Source organism: Microtus oregoni, unplaced genomic scaffold, assembly GCF_018167655.1.
Source record: "Microtus oregoni isolate MIOR12 unplaced genomic scaffold, Mior012 000004F_ref0000308, whole genome shotgun sequence".
Classification (NCBI taxonomy): domain Eukaryota; kingdom Metazoa; phylum Chordata; class Mammalia; order Rodentia; family Cricetidae; genus Microtus; species Microtus oregoni.
This window is the reverse complement of record NW_024543063.1, coordinates 26,074,859-26,091,849: the sequence shown is the minus strand read 5'-3', so window position 1 is coordinate 26,091,849 and position 16,991 is coordinate 26,074,859.

Below are 16,991 nucleotides of genomic sequence, written 5' to 3'. Positions count from 1 at the left end.
GGTGGGAGGCTGGCCAACCAAGACAACACAGACAGGCAGCTATAAGTAAAGCCGCTGTGGTGATTTGAATACGAATGCTCCCTCCATAAAGTCATGTTTAAAATGTTTAGTCCCTAGGGAGTGGCACTATTAGGAGGTGTGATTTTGTTAGAGAAAGTGTGTCACTGGGGGTGGGCTTTGAGGTTTCAAATGGTCTCTCTCTGCCTGCTGCCTGAGGACTGGGACATAGGCCGCTCAGCTACCTCTCCAGCACCCTGCCTGTCTGCATGCCATCATGTTTCCCCCACGACAATCATGAACTAAACCTCCGAACTGTAGGCCAGCTCCAGTTAAATGTTTTCCCTTATAAGAGTTGCCATGGTCATGGTTTTTCTTCACAGCAATAGAAACCCTAACCAAGACAGCCACATGTTCTACAGAACTCCAAACACCCACTCCATAAAGGACTTAGGTGTTTATCCAAAATCTCAAAGTGAGCTGAGTCACTCACAGAGCTCTGGTTTAAAATGTTGATCACTTCAACATAGTGGTGCATGTCTTTCATGCCAGCTCTTGGGAGAGAGAGGCAGGTAGACCCATGTCTGTGGTCTGACCCACCCTGGAACACATAGTAAGTTCCAGGCCAGCTTGGGTTCCACAGCGAAGCCTTACCTCATCATCTCAAAAAACAAACAAAAACAAATTGAACATGGCAGTGGAGAGGTGGCTCAGTCAGTAAAGTGCTGTTGAAGAAGGACAGTGACACCCAGTTTCATTCCTTGTCACACAGAAAACTAAAAAGCTGAGCACAGTGGTTTGCTCCTGCAATCCTGCTCCTGGAGAGGCAGTGACAGGCGATGCTGGGGCTTGCTGGACAGCCAGCCCATCCTACTCAGTGAGATCTTAGCCAATAAAAGATTATGCCTGAAAAAGCAAAACAAAACCAAAGTGACTCACTGGTGAGTCCCAGCATCTGGATCTGCCCCGTGACCTCCATACGCACACTTATGCAGGCACGCTTGCTCATACTTATGCATGCATGCTCGCACACACACACAAACAACACTAAATTTTCTGGATCATTCTGATGGCTTATGGCCCATCTAGATAAGGCAGTTTAAAATTGAGTAAGCCCCCAGAAAAGACAGAAGGTTCTTGTACCCAAAAAGGTGCCACACAGAGACCTTGGGCAGGATGTTGTCATGGAGACAGGCTCCGTGAGCACTCACTGGGGTTTTCAGTGTTTTCCTGACTTTTCTCACCACCCAGGATACGCCTGCACACTTTAACCCCACTCGTGATTCCACACCAGCCAGCAGGCCCCTACCAAATACTTTCTCTGCCCCAGACCCATGCTTAAGTATAGTGGGGGGGGGGGGACACTGAACATCAAAACACACTGGGCTTTAGTGTGTCCAGATTGTAATATCTTAAAGTCCTTCCATCCTGGCACACCACACCTCTCCTGGAACTGCATTAAAAAGATTTTTAAAGGATTAGCTTCTTAAATATTTGTGTATTAAGAGGGCTTACACTTTCATTTGACTTAATTTTCAAGGTTATCTGGCTCCTTCAACGAATTAAAAGTGAAGGTTTTTTTTCCATTATAGAGGAATGAAAATTTTAAGTAATTATAAAAGCTTCAAAGTAGAACATGGATGCTACTTGAGAAATTGGCACCTACAGACAATCTCCTTAACGTTTTTCTCCACGTATGCCCCTGTGTGTGTGTGTGCCTGTGCATTTGTATGTGGGTGTATCTAAGGGGAGTTAACAGAGGCTGGCAGAGCTGGCCTGGTGATCTTCAAACCCTGTCTCTGCCCCAATGTCAAGTTCTGCAGCACCTGCTAAGACCAGACATACACACCTGCCCATAAGTTCCACAAGACACTTTTCTTTATTATAGTTATCTGCTAACTTATTTTGTATTGTGTGTATGTGTGTGCATGTTGTGTTGGGGGCACACCAGTGTGCACTTATGGAGGTCAGAGAACAACTTCCTCCCTGTGGGTTCCCAGGGATGCCATCTCTGGCAGGGTTCTCTCTCTCTCTCTCTCTCTCTCTCTCTCTCTCTCTCGTTCTCATATGCCTGCCTCTGCCTCTGTGGGGTGTGTGTGTGTGTGTGTGTGTGTGTGTGTGTGTGTAGGCCAGAAGTCAACCTCAGATGCTGTTCCATACACACTGCCCACCCTGGGTTTTTAAGATAGGTCTCTCACTGACCTAGGATTCACCAGGCAGGATAGACTGACTGGCCAGTGAGCCTCAGGTGCCCATCTGCCTCTGCCTCCCAACTGCTGTTGTGAAAAGCATGTGCCACCATGGCCAGCTTTGTACGTGGGTGCTGAAGATCAAATTAAGATCCTCAGGCTTGCAAGGCAAGCTGCTTAACCAACTGGGCAATCTCCTCGTCCTGCAAATTGATTGTCTTGACTCACAAAATCGCACACCACCTTAGCACCAGTCTTGGGAACCCTGGCCTCTTGAAGCCATCCAGCACATTCTCTTCCAGGTTGCCTGTCTCTTAGCTATAATGCAATTCACCTGCCCCACTCCACAGACCCCCCCCCTCCCCCGCGGGGATCCTTCAAGTGGTGCTTCCGGTTTTAGCTGCTTCTGTTTCCCTGGGGAAGTGTGGGCTGCCCCTTCTTCAGGTTTTACTAGAGGAGACCTTGCCTTTTCCCCAGAAGCTTCTAGCATCTTCTATAGCATGTGTTTACTGGCTCTCCTCAGCTGAGACTTTCCTCTGTACATTCAGAACCACTCTTGTCCACTCTGCCAGCCAGGAAAGCTAGAAAGGTATTTTCATGAAGCCGTGTTTCCTTTAACACAGGATTCTGCCATTTGCCCTTCGCCTCTCTTCCCTCCTCATATTCTCCCGAATTACAAAGATTTCTTCTTTCAAAACCCAAAACAATTTTTCGACTGGGTTTCGCATGCCCCAGGTGGCCTGGAACTCAGCATGTAGCCAACAGTAACTGAACATGTGATCATGCAGCCTCTGCCTTCTGAGTGTGGCAATCACAAGCATTCGCCACCATGCTGGCACTTTGCTGGGTTGCTGGGGTGGAGCCCAGGGCTTCCTGCACACACTCTACCCACTGAGCCACACTCCCAGCACCTCATTCTGTAAATTTAGAATCAGCAGATGCTCCGAGCTTCATGAACCAGCCAACTGCACTGAACATCACGCAGATAGAAGACCCAGTGTGGAGGATGCGCTAAAGGGGTTTCTTCTGGGCTGAGGAGTAAAAGGACTCACTCCTCCCGTAGCTTCCCCTCCTCCTCCTGTTTCCTAGAGGCAGCCTCCACCAAAGCCTCACTTTTAATTATTTATCTTCAAACAAACAACCCAAGCCTATATCAAACAACCTAAACGTGAACCCTGTTTACTTCCTCTGTAAGACACCTCCTATCCCTTCTCAGCTGTCAGTAACACCTCCCCTCTTCCCAGACTCAGGAGCAGCAATCATCCATTACTCCATTTCCTCCTTAGTCCCTGCTCATTCCCAAGGGGCTCCCACACCACTTCCTGAATGGCGATAGCACAAATCGAGCGTTTTTCTTTCTCACTTCCCACAGTGTCTCTGGTTTAGCCTGGAGTCATTTCCTGCTGAAGCTGGGAGAACCTTACCTCCACTCCCAGCTCTCTTGCTTATCTCTTCACTCCTGGGAGCCTAAGTCTTGACTAACAAAATGTCTTATTTTCTCAGTTTCTCGTGCTCCCAAACCACAGATGTGTCTTATCCATGGGGGTTATTTTTCCTTTAGATTTCCAGATTGGCTTCTCCCTTCTCAATCATCTAACAATATTTACAGGACCTTCTTTTAATATAAAAATTAATATTACACTATATATATATACATATACACATACACACACACACATACACACACACATACACCATCTTCTCCTCTTCAGGAATGGTTTCCTTATACACAACAAAGATTTATTTTCCTGCTGTATAGCGAATGATTTCTAAACATGGGTTGTTTTGAAATACAAGTCATGAGATGTGATTGCTGCTATTTCTTTAAGAACATTTCCTGACCTTAGACAGGAAATGGGAAGTGGGATGCCCGAGAATAGCCTTAAGGAAATGCTGTGTTCTGGAAACTGCTGAGGGGATAACATGGGCCATTTCCTAACTCAGGTAAAGGCAGGAGCAGAAAAAACCTGTCTCAGCAGCTTCACAGGGTGTATTCATGCTGTGGAAACTGTGAAGGGTCTTTCTGTTTATTTTACGACAGGACCTGAGACCTGGGAACTGATCTGGCTAATGTTTAGGGAACTGGCTGGCTGCCTGCCTTAAGAACAGTGAGCCTTGCAGCCTGCTCTTTGAATTCTCTTCCTTGTGTCTGGGTCCCTCCTCTGTGATGTGTGTAGTAGTGGTTCTGGTGGGAGATCCTTCTGGGTTCCACGAAAGTCCCTGATTCTTCTGGTCAAAACTCCCTTCTCCTTAGTCGTCTCTGTGACACTGTGGAAGGGCTTTTTTTTTTTTTTATTGGCATTGTGCTCAGGGATAACTACTTGTGACTCCAGGAGTTTTGTAGTTTCTATTCCTCACCACTTTGTCCCCATGCTCCAGCACTGGCCTGGAAAGTGTGGAGAGCAAAGGAGCTTCCTGTATGAGCAATAGGAAATGAACAAGAAAAGAGGCTAAGGTCCCCTGTGCCCTTTAAGAGTGCACCCCCAACAGCTAGAAGCTAGGTATCTTCTTTTCCCACCACCATCTCTCAAGGGGTGATCCAGCCACAGGACTCTTAGAGATATTCCGGATTCAGACAAATGTAGACTCATTGGCTTTCTCTCTGGTGCCATTAGTACAAAGACAAAAATGGCTAAGGCTGTCCAACTATCACAGCTCCATGTCCTTCTAGAAAGTGCCCATCCTGATAAACCCCCTAGCCCTTCTTTCTGGGGGGCCCCTGAGTACTCCGCTGCAGTCCCTTTCACTGTAGGACCCCTTGGGTTTGAATATGTAGTAGCAGAATGAAGTGAGATTTTTCACTGCGGTAATTTCGCGTCTCCTCTAAGACAGCAGTCAGCAGCGTGTGGCTCTGCCACGGTGGCCCCAGCAGTGTGATGGGAAGATAGAAGCTCCCTCTTCTCTTCATGGATCACAAAGGCCTGAGCTAATTAGTGTTATTAGAAAGCCAATTACAAGTGCATTTCATTTCTCCGTGTGGTGAGAGTGAAGTATGCTGACGCTGGCTGTGGAGACGTGCTCGCCCGGATTGCTGTGGACATGGGGTCTGGAGCGGGAGAGGGAAAGGGAGAGGGAGAGGGGCTGGCTGGGGCCTGGGGGTGTGAAATTCTCCTTCTTGAATGGGAACTGGACCCCGGCGCTCTGGAAATCTTAGACTCTCTGTGGCTCCTTTCCCTCATTCTGGTCTATTATTCCCAGTTTGCCAACGAATTTCCTTTCTAGCTCATTTTCATTTTATTTTTTTTCTCAGCCTCTGTAGTAGTATTTCAATTGTATTTTAATAAATAAAGACTGCATGAAGATCTGAGAGTAAAACAGTCCCACTGGTCAGCCTTGCAGACCAGATTATGGTAACATGCACCTTTAATCCCGGAAGCCACAATGACAGGCATCTTTAATTTTAATAGCCACACTAGTTGCCATAGAAATCAGGTGGTGCATGCCTTTAATCCCAGTGGTGTGCGCCTTTAATCCCAGCCTTAGAGAGAAATATAAAATGGGGGTGGGGGTGAGGGGAGACTGCTCTCAACACACATAGCCCCATTCTGAGATTCTGAGAGTTAGGATCACCATTTCAGACTGAGGTCAAAGTAAGAGCCAGTGCCTGGCTGTTTTGCTTTTTGGATCTTCAGGTTGAACCCTAATTTCTGACCCTGAGTTTTTATTACTCATGCTTCATTTGGCACCCAACTTTTGTGGCACAAATTTATGAAAAAGCCATTTGCCTGAGGCTTTTTAGCCACCATCCCAGGCCAGGGCTGAGATTGGAATTTCAGCTCTAGGAACCGGAACCCAAACCTAACTACCTGGGTTCGGGAGAAAAACTAAGGCTCCCAGCTTCCATCCACCCTGGCTTAGCTTCCATGTATAGAAGGAAAATAAACAGAGAATCTGGATACTGTATGCTATTGTGTTGTCTTTGAACAGTTTGACTGCTGAGGAAGGAGCAATAGCTGCTAAAAGCCATTTGATTATTAATGCTGCTGGATTAATTCAACATATATATTTTGAAAATGCCTTGACTTCAAAATTTAAGTCAAAGATATGTTACTTTGTAGGAGAGGTATTTCTTTGTTTCCACAGGAAATGAGAATCTGTGGATTCATTAGTGGTTAAGAAAAATAAGGGTTGATCGACGGAGAAAAATCTCTAATGGGAACAGATGGCCCAGATCATCCAATGTTTCAGAGTATATTTGTTGCAGTTACGTCTGAGCTCTACATCCAGAACAGCCTCAAAATTGCTGGTTGAAATGATCATGCCTCACAGAATACTCCAGTAAAGACTTGGCCATAATCCTAAATTTTTTGGGGTTCCCATAAGATTATCAGCACACCAAATCAGCAGAAAGTAGCCTACAAAACTATGCCCACATTCCCCAAAAAAATGGATTATGGCTGTTTATTTTTGTTTAATGTGTTGGTTACAAGTTGTTATGGATAATGGTCAGTTCAAAAAAGCTAAACAAAGGAGATTAGATTCAAGGATCTTGTTTTAAAAAGGGGGGGGCAGGTGGTTGTGGCATGCACCTTTAATCCCAGGAGGTGAAGAAGGCAAATCTTTGTGAGTTCAAGGTCAGCCTGGTCTACAGAGCAAGTTCCAGGATGGGGTCCATAGCTACTGAGAAACCCTGTCTCTAAAAACCAAAAGAAAGAAAGAAAGAAAGAAAGAGAAAAGAAAAGAGGGGAGGGAAAGGGAGAAAGAAAAGGGAAAAGGAAAAGAAAAAAGGGAATATAAATATGATAAGATAGAAAGGCAGATTATTGAATCTACTCTGAAAAGAAAAAAGGGAGGCTATAGACATGATAAGATGAAAAGGTAGATTATTAAATGTACTTTTAAAAAGCAACTATTAGTTTTAAATGTTTTACATTGGTTTTACTTTTGTATCTTGATATAAATTTGAGATTAATTTTGCTAAAACATACTGTACATATATTTCTATTCTTGTTCAAGGGATTGTATCTATACAACTCATTTAACAATGTAATGCAAATTTCTAGGCCTTGAAAATTATTATTACCAACAGTTTAGGTTAATAAAGAAATATAGGTTAGTAGTTAATCACCCAGTGTAATCAAACTTGTAGTCACATTAGGTATGTTTACAAGGTCAAAGATAACATTTAGATAAACAGGTCATCTTCAAACACTTCATAGATCTACAAAATATGGCATTTTAAGATGTTTTAATAACCTAGGTTCTTCTTCTTTTTTTTTTTAATGACAATGAGATATGTCTTCTTCTGGTAGCACTAATCTACTTCAGAGAAATTGCACATGGAGTTTACTTTCTCTGTGGCAAAAGTAAGCCACTGGGCAAGAAAATGCCTCTGCTTCAACTCATGACATTATGCTGACCTAATTAGACAAGCAGGACACAAAATATCCTGCTTCACAGATGAGTCTGTTGAACATGCTAGGTCTATAGGCTGAAAATGGATGTCCCAATATTGCAGAGGAACTTTGGGAGACTGTTCAGGCAGTCAGCTGTTTCTGTTGTTATTCACATTTTTTTTTGAAGTCACTTGCTTGCACTTCCAGCTTACTCAGTAAATATTATTTCCTTCTTGGGTCTCTGTGGGAGTTGAAGATTAGATGGCTATAGTTAGAGGTTACCAGACACAGAAAGCAAGTTATGATAGAAAGTAAATCACATATAAGACTTTGGACTCACCCAGATAGGATAGATATGAAATATTTCTCTGAATTTGTCAAATGCAAGTGGACTAGACATTGTTGATGTATTTATTGCCTGTATATATTGTATATAGTCATTGTACTTATTATATATAGTTTTCTTATATTAGTTTTAGTCTTCTTTTTTATTTTAGACAAAGGGGGAAGTGTAGTGGCATTTCAATTGTATCTTAATAAATAAAGACTGCCTGAAGATTTGAGAGTAAAACAATCCCACTGGTCAGACTTACTGACCAGGTTAAGGTAACACACAACTTTAATCTCAGTAACCACAATGACACACACCTTCAATCCTAGTAGACACACTAGTTGCTATAGAAACCAGGAAATGCATGTCTTTAATCCCAGCCCTAAAGGAATATAAAATGGGAGGGAGACAGTTTTCAACACACAGCCTCATTCTTAGATTCTGGGAGGCAGGATTGCCACTTTATATTGAAGTTGAGGTAAGAGCCGGGGACTGGCTGTTTTGTGTTTTGGATCTTCAGTTTGAACCCCAATTTCTGACCTTGAGTTTTTAATAATTGTACTTCAAATCTTGTACTATTATATTGTGTTAAGTTCATGTTAAACACTTTGCGGTTTGAATATGAAAAGTCCCCCAAGAGGTGGCTCTCACTTGGAAGATTTGTAAAAACTTCAGGAGTTCCAGTCTTGCTATTGTGGGTCTGCAGGTCCCATGCCTTCACTTTGTGGTGGACCATAGTCCTCAAACTCTGAACCAATTCTTTCTCCTTGATGTTGTTTTTGCAGCATGCTTGGTCACAGCAGCAAGAAAACTAATGCGGACCAACCTGTACCACCTTCTTCATCTGTGCTTGAGAAACACCCACCTTTGCCACCCCTCTTCCCATTCAGTCATCTAGGTAGGGCTTCACAATTTTTTGGATGCCTCTCTACCTCCCCTTTAGCTGCTGTGTCTTATTGTGGACTTGAAGATTCCTGATTTTCCCCCAGGAATCTGCAGTCAGCTAAATTAGCTAATGAATGTAAGAAATTCAGCCCATTATTATTTCCTTTAAACCCAACTGATACTAAAATGCTAATAGCATCTGTTACAAAGTACATTATCTATAATATGTATCCTTCTGATTTTCATTTGTATGAACAAGCTTTCATAGCAACCTGCACACTAACACAGCTCTGAAGAGAGATGCCTTTTTCTGTCAGGTGCTTTTATTGGTTTTGCACTCAGTGTGCAGGGTGTTCTGGCCCCCACTGGCAGTGCAGAGGCACATGTATTCATCTTATGTGCTATTTTCCCTCATTAGACTCCATGCTTCTGACCATCCAGCACTGTGCTCATTCTGGAGTGGGTATCACAAACCCATTCCACAAACCCCCTGTGGACAGAAGACATCCCCTAGTTTTCAGAAGTCCTTACTCAGGACTCTGCTCTGTTCTGCTGAGCTGGTTCAACCCCTGCTAGCACACTTTCTTCTGCTGTACAGTTTGGAGTCTCCCATGTGCCATTCTGGAAGCTTCACTGCTGCTCCCCGAGCTGCTTTCCGCAGCTCCAAGTCTCATCACCACAGTCTTATTATAGAACCTTATGCTATTCTCATTCTTCATTTGCCTTTGAGTGTAAGCAAAATTGACCTTATTGGAGAGGCCACTCTTTATGGCTACTCAAAAGTAAATGAGACCGTCAGCACAGAGCAGTCTAATAAAGACATTTGCTTACTTTAGCCTGTGCTGTAGCAGCTGTGTGTGCCTGTGTGCACATGTGTGCATATGTCTGTGAGTCTGTGCATAACTGTGCTCCTGCACATGTGTGCCACTGCATCTGTGTGCACTTCTGTGCATCTCCCTGTGTGTGCCAGTGTCTCTGTGTGTTTGTGTATCTATGTGTCTGTGTGCCAGCATGTGGGTGTATCTGCATGCCAGTGGATGTGTATGCCTGTGTGTGTCTAAGCTTGGGCATACGTCTGTGTGTGTGTGTGTGTGTGTGTGTGTGTGTGTGTGTGTGTGTAAACATAATGTCAATGCTTGTGCTGCTAAAGAAAATGCCCAAGAAGTCACAACATTACTATCAAGTGCACAGCAAGTCACTTTACTGCTACTCCAATATTGCCTCGTGCATACTGGCTGCATGGATGACATTTACACTGGCATCATCTCCACTTTTTCTATGAGATTTGCTTCATCCATCTTTTATAAGCATCTTTCTTGTATCAATTTATTATCAGTAGAAATGTATCGTGGTTTCCTTCTGTATCAGAAGCCACTCAAGACGTGGAACGTCACCTGTCACTAAAATGAGCTCTTCCTCTGCACCCCAGGACATGGTGGTGTACTCTTTAAGTTTCCCTCTGCACAATTGAGGTGTCCATCCACCCTATATTCATCTATGAGCCCTTGCTTTGCACAGGAGAAGTCAGAGCTGACGTTTGGAGCCACTTCTAGCAAAGATGATCTGCACTCTATTCTCTACACCCTACCCAATATGAGGAAGGTTCCAGTAGAATCTGGGTTTTCTGGCCACAATTCAAAGTGCAATTATTTCTGTTTCTGAGAAGTCCTAGGCCTTCGGGCATTGGAATGTTTGAGAAGGGGCATCCAGATGTGCACCATGATCCCCCACTCTTCCTTTGAGTCCACCCTCCACCGAGGACTTAGCTGTGGTGCAGCTCACAGTGATGATGCTGTTCGCACAGGCATGTCTCTCCTTCCCCTCTTCAGCCTCTGTGCAGGTGAACTCCTACAGTGGCTCTGAATCTTGTGGACCAGCTCCATCCTCAGCTTCTGTCTGGCAAGTGGATCTCTTGCCTACCTCTTTGAGTCCATTTAAATCATGCCTACCTCTATACAGCTAACAGTCTTTGCTGTCCCCAGCCTTCTAGAACCATGCTTAGTGTAATGCTGGTGCTCTGTGAGTGAAGAATTTCAGGATTTGCTGTGATGCTCCTGCAAATCCTGCCTGAACCAAGAAGAAAAAGGTAACCCTTGCCATGGGAGCAGAGCTAGCTCCTGGTAATCCCCTCGTGGGAGCAGAACTAGCTCCTGATAATCCCGCCATGGGAGCAGAGCTAGCTCCTGAGGTGAGCCTTAGCTTTACACTTTCACATGTTACCTAAATCAGACACAATCATTTTCAGAAAGAGCATTATATTTCCTGCAGATGGTAGGAATCCCTGAGACTTCCTGGGTGACAGTTGTATGTCTTTGTATGTTCTTAGGTGTGTGGAGATCAGAGGACAGCCTTGGGTGTTATTCATCAAACACTGTTCACCTTTTGTTGTTGTTGTTTTTGAGACAGGATCTGATCTCTCAATGCCCTGGAGCTCACCATGTAGGTTAGGCTAGCTGGCCAGTGAGCCTCAGGGACCTTCTTGTCTCTAACCCCCTCCTCACCCTTTGCCCCAGGTGCACCACCACTACTAGGTAACCATGGCCTACCACGCCTGTGCTTTTTCTGCAGACTCTGGAGATCAAACTCATCCTTGTGCTTGCTAGAAAAGTGCTTTCTCCACCGGGCCACCTCTTGTGGAATCACTGGAGAGCCCATCCTGTCTGGAACCTGAAAGTCCCACTGGAGGGGAGCTTTGTCCCAGGAAGGTCCATCTCAGTGGCTCCTTGTCTCCAGCCCCTTCCTTGTGTGTCTGCTCTCTTCTTACTCAGATACAGCTTTCCTGCCCTTTGGGTTACAAAGTTCCATAGGAGTCTGAGGAAATAGCCAAGGTGTTCCCCCAAATCAAAAGATGTAGGTACACAGCTCTGCAGCCTGCCTATGGGGACACTTGACTTTCCCTAAGTGGTTTAGCTGAAAGCTGCGGCTGGCGTCATTCACATTCCTGGTTGTTCTGCCCCCACATCCTTTCGGTAATCCGTAGCGTGGGGGGGGGGGCTGCTTCTGCAACCATGTCACACCTTCAGTAGGAAGGCTCACCCAACTGCACTCTGCTCCTCTCCTCAGCCCACTTACCAGGGGGCTGCCAAGTCATCCACCACCTCAGCCTCTGAGTGAGGCAGAAGCCGCCCCATGTCCAATGTTTATTTCATCTTCTCTCAACTGTGGAGTCTGAATCACAACTGAAATGCTGGTGAGTCACGACCGAGTTCCCACTCGCAGCATGCCAGTGTGGGCAGCCACTGTCCCTGAGAATGAGCTTCCTCCTGGTGACAGAACAGCCCTCAGCCACCTCCAGACTGGCCCTCTCACTCCACATGGAGCTTCCGTGTTCTCTTCCCTCCCACCCAGATTCTCCGCTGAGCAGTGAACACTTCCCTCTGCCTGCAACCGACCCTCCAACCTCTGAAGCCAATTGGTTCCCATGCTTCCTAGGTCTTCTCCCTCCTTCCTGCCTGGAGCCCAGCAGTAGCTACTCTCTCATGAAGTCTCTGGGGATGGAAGGTTCATCCTAATCCTAGCACCATTCTCCATCATGTTGGTGTCAGCACACTTCCAGAATTTTCTTCCCAGGGTCCAGACTACCTCCACGGACCCCTTTGCAGTCTTCTCTTTCACTCCTCACATGGTTCTGGGATTGTTACAGCTGCTCCTGATCTTCGCTGTAAAGATCCACTCAGACGAGGCTCATGCTCCTCCCTGATTCGTAGGAAGGCAGAAAGTATGCAGAGGTGTAGGAGGCCACTATCATGACAGACTTCAAGGAGCACAACATGTCTCATCCATCTAAAATATTGTGTACCGGACTTCTGTTAGTCCACAAATCGGCTTCCAAATCATGACACTGACTATTAGCTATAAATGCTCAGCCTAGCTTATGCTCATTTCTTTCTAGCTGTTTTAACTTAATCAGTTTCTCTTTCTCTACCATCTGCCTCGGGCCTTTTCACCTCCTTTCTGTATATCTTACTTTCACTACTTTTTGTGTCTGCTGGCTGGCAGCTGCCTGGCTTCTTGTGCAGGGTGTATTCCTCATTCTTTCCTCTTTTCTCTGTTGTTCTTCCTCCTCTTATGCCTACATATCCTCTCCTATTTATTCTCTCTATATACTAGCACTGCCTATCCCTCTCACACCTAGCTCTTGACTGTCCAGCTTTTTATTAAGACCAATTAGTAAAGGCAAGGTTAAAAAAAATGCAACAGCTTTTTACACAATTAAACAAATGCAGCACAAACAAATGTAACACATCTTTACATAGTTAAATATTCCACAACAATGCCACTTCTGGGCTGGACAGAGAGACTGAAAATAGCCAACTGCATAACAAAAATGTATTTAGAACAAATTTTTAAAATTCTCTGATGATGATTTCACAGTAGATGTACACAGCATCAACTCCATCAAGAGCTTGAACTATGCTCTATGTTTACCCATACAGATGCCAGAATGTTCTGGGAAGCTATGGGCTGTGGGAACTCACTGTTTTCTCTCCTGGTCCATCTTTGTACTTCTGCGTCTGTATGTGAGAGTAGATGAGAACCTGTTTTCCCAGAGCATGAGAGGACCACAGGCCAAGAGAAGACAGCAAGACAGACAGGGAGACTACATGGTTTCCCATATCAGACTGACAATGAGCCCTGTATTATCTCAAACTCAATCAGAACCAGAGTCAGCAGCAGGTAGTGTACACCTATGTCCTTGTCACCTAGTCACAATGACACAATTAGGGCAGTGGTTCTCAACCTGTGGGTCTCCACTCCTTATAACAGTAGCAAAATGACAGTTACGAAGTAGCAACAAACATAATCTTATGTTTGGGGGTCACCACCACATGAGGAACTACATGAAAGGGTCACAGCATTAGGAAGGTTGAGAACCACTGACCTAGGACTGTCTGAGAAACTGGCTAGCTCCAATGATACTGTGGAGATGTCTGTGGGGAATTATCTCGATTATTAGGAGATGCAGGATGACTCAGTTCACTGTGGGTCACCCCATCCCTGCATAGGGGATTCACTCATAGGTCACAGTTCAGTGTGACCCTGAGTGAGCCCATTGGGAGAGTGTTCCTTCATCCCTGGTTTCTGCTTCCAGTTCCTGCTTGATTCCCTGTTCTCTCAATGAGGAACTGTAGCCTGGACATATAAGCCACATAAACCCTCTCCTCCCCTCAGCTGCTTTGAGTCCTGGGGTTTGTCACAGCAGCAGAAAGAAACTAGAACCATGAAATCCCAGTCCCGGAGAGTCTGAGGGCTGGGCTACACAGGAGACCTTGCCTCGCAAAAGCAAGCAAACAAACAACAACTAAGAACCTCAGTATACTGGACGCTCTGCCTGCTGGCCACTGACCACTCTTCCTGTCCTCCTGTGCAGAGAACTACTGGTCTTTGATTTGCCAAGTGCTCTGTGTCAGCCCTCTACCTGTGACATGGCCATGCCACAACATTTCTAACATCCTCGTGCTTTTTAAAGCCAGGCCACTTTGTGGTGAGTTATGTGGGGACCCATCAGCTGTCTGCAGTGTGCTGGCGCACCGCTTTTCACCCCGTGTATGAAGTAGTGTTCAGCGTCACAGCCAAGCCACTTTGTGGAAGGGGAACCTTGACTGAAAAGCAATACCTCCATCAGATTGACCTGTGCCAAATCTGTGGGGAACCTTATTGATTAACGATTCATGCACGAGGGCCCAGCCCTCTGTAGGCAGTGCTGCCCCCAGGCAGGTGGCCCTGGGCTGTATAAGAAAGCAGTTTGAACAAGCCATGAAAAGCACATCACTGTGCCCCATTCCTCTACCACCTCTGCTTCAGCTCCTCTTCTTTCCCAGTGTGTCTTCCTTGAATTCTTAGATTTTTTAAAATGACTTCATAGTAAAAAAAAAAAAATGGTTTTATCTCTTAATCAAATTTGCTGTTATAATCTCTTTAAATATCTACTGCAGTCATTGCTCCCTGCAGAATAGTCTTAACTTTTAATGTGCTGTTAGTTTATATGTTATTTAGTTTGTGCTTTTGCTAGCTTTTGAGATAGACAGTCCATGCTGTCTCAAACTCCCTGATGCCAAAGATGACTTTGAATCCCTTCCTCCACCTCCTGAGTGCTGGGATTACAGGTGTGGTTTATGCGCTGATAGTGATCTAGGCCAGGTCTTTGTGCTAGCGCTCTATCAAATGAACTATATCCCGATGCCTTCCTCCCTTTGGTCCTACTCTTGGTTTGTTTTAAAATCACAGTGCCGATTATTGTCCTTCAGCTGTGCGTTTAGCTGCAGTTCGTGTATAAATGACCTCTTATGGAATGTTCGATTTATTCTTCATCTTTGAGATCTGGAAGATCTAGAGCCTTGTAGGAGACAAACCTTGGGGCATCTCTGGGAATGGCTTTCTGGATGAGGTTAACTGAAATGGAGAATCTTCCTAAATAGGCTGAGCACCAGCAATCTTCTCCATCAGCTTCCCCACAGCAGACACAATGTGACCAGCTGCTTCTCATTCCTGCTGCCTCTGGCTGCGCTTTCCCCACAGCAGATACAATGTTACAATTGCCTCCTTCACTGTCTGAACTGTGCTTCCCCACAGCAGATACAATGTTACAATTGCCTCATTCACTCTCTGCACTGTGCTTCCCCACAGCAGATACAATGTGACCAACTGCTTCCCACTCCTGCAGCCTCTGGCTAAGCTTTCCCCACAGCAGATACAATGTGACCAGCTGCCTCCCACTACTGCTCCCATGCTCTTGCCCCCACTAAGGACTGTACCCTTGAACTGTGACTCAGCCAAAATAAACCCCTCCTTCCTTAAATTGCTTTTGTCAGGTATTTTCTCTCAGGGACAAGAAAGCTGAGGATAACAATCATTCGGTGTTTAGTTATGTGCTTACAGATTTTAAATTTTAAATGACATCATTGTGCTTTTCCATTGTATCTTACTGATTTATTTTTTAAAGATAGAAATAGCATTTTATAAGGAGTATTTTCAAGTTTGGGAGGTTTCAGAGAATCTAAACACATCATGCATCACTGCTAAGCACTTATTCATAAAATGCTTTGTTCAGTGTCTGTGACTTAGCTCTCTGATTTACTTAATGGTCTCGTTCATGATGTTTGCTCCCTTTATAGATGAGAAGATGTCCTGCAGGGCCTGAAAAACATGGGCTCTGTGTAATCTATCCATGCAACCCAGACCGTGGACAGACCGTGGCTTTCAAAATTGTTATGTATTCGTTTTTGCTCTATGCTCCAACAATTCTATTTTCTTCAATCTTATCTTGAACATATATATGTGGAATTGGTCAGCAGACAGATTCTTGTTACTGGCAGTACTCTTCAGTTTTTTGTCAATGTGGTATAATCCAGGGACATCTGGGAAGGGGAACCTTGACTGAAAAGCAATACCTCCATCAGACTGACCTGTGCCAAATCTGTGGGGAACCTTATTGATTAACGATTCATGCACGAGGGCCCAGCCCTCTGTAGGCAGTGCTGCCCCCAGGCAGGTGGCCCTGGGCTGTATAAGAAAGCAGTTTGAACAAGCCATGAAAAGCACATCACTGTGCCCCATTCCTCTACCACCTCTGCTTCAGTTCCTACCTCCAGGTTCCTGCCCAGCTGGAATTCCGGCATGGGCTTCCTTCCGTGATCAACTGTGTGTAGGAATGTAGAAACTAGGTGTTGTGTAACAGTTTCCTCTGAGATTGAAACATTCTATCCTGCAGGGAGGCACCTTAAGCAGGAAGATAAACAATTCAAAATAGCTTTAGAAAGTCCATGAAACTGACCAGATTCACTAGGCCCCTCCCTACCAGAGTAAGCAGTAGAAGCTGACAGTCCCTCCAAGACTAACTGGGCAGAGCTGCCAGGTAAAAAGTACCTGTCTGATAATCTGAGCTGCAAAGAAGATTTGCAGGCAAGCCCACCTTCAAAGAAGACTCTGAAACCAGACCTGCTGCCGTGAGGAAGTTTAGACCAACTGAGTCAGTTGGAAAGGACCCCCTTCAGACCGTTGGTCTGCCTACAGGCTGTGAAGTGTGCTCCAGTTTACCAGTTTTGTGAGCTGTCACCCATATTGGGGTGAACCTTGGTGATGCGGCTGTCTTTGAGTTGTTTTTGTTCCTATAAGTGACCCCTCACCCAGACTCCTGTAAGTAACCTCTGGTTCACCAAGTTGAACTTAGGTGTTATCCATACTTTGGTATGTGTTGGGCATCCTATTTGGGGTGAGTCATCATGTAGGTATGGCATCTGCCCAGGAAAAGTT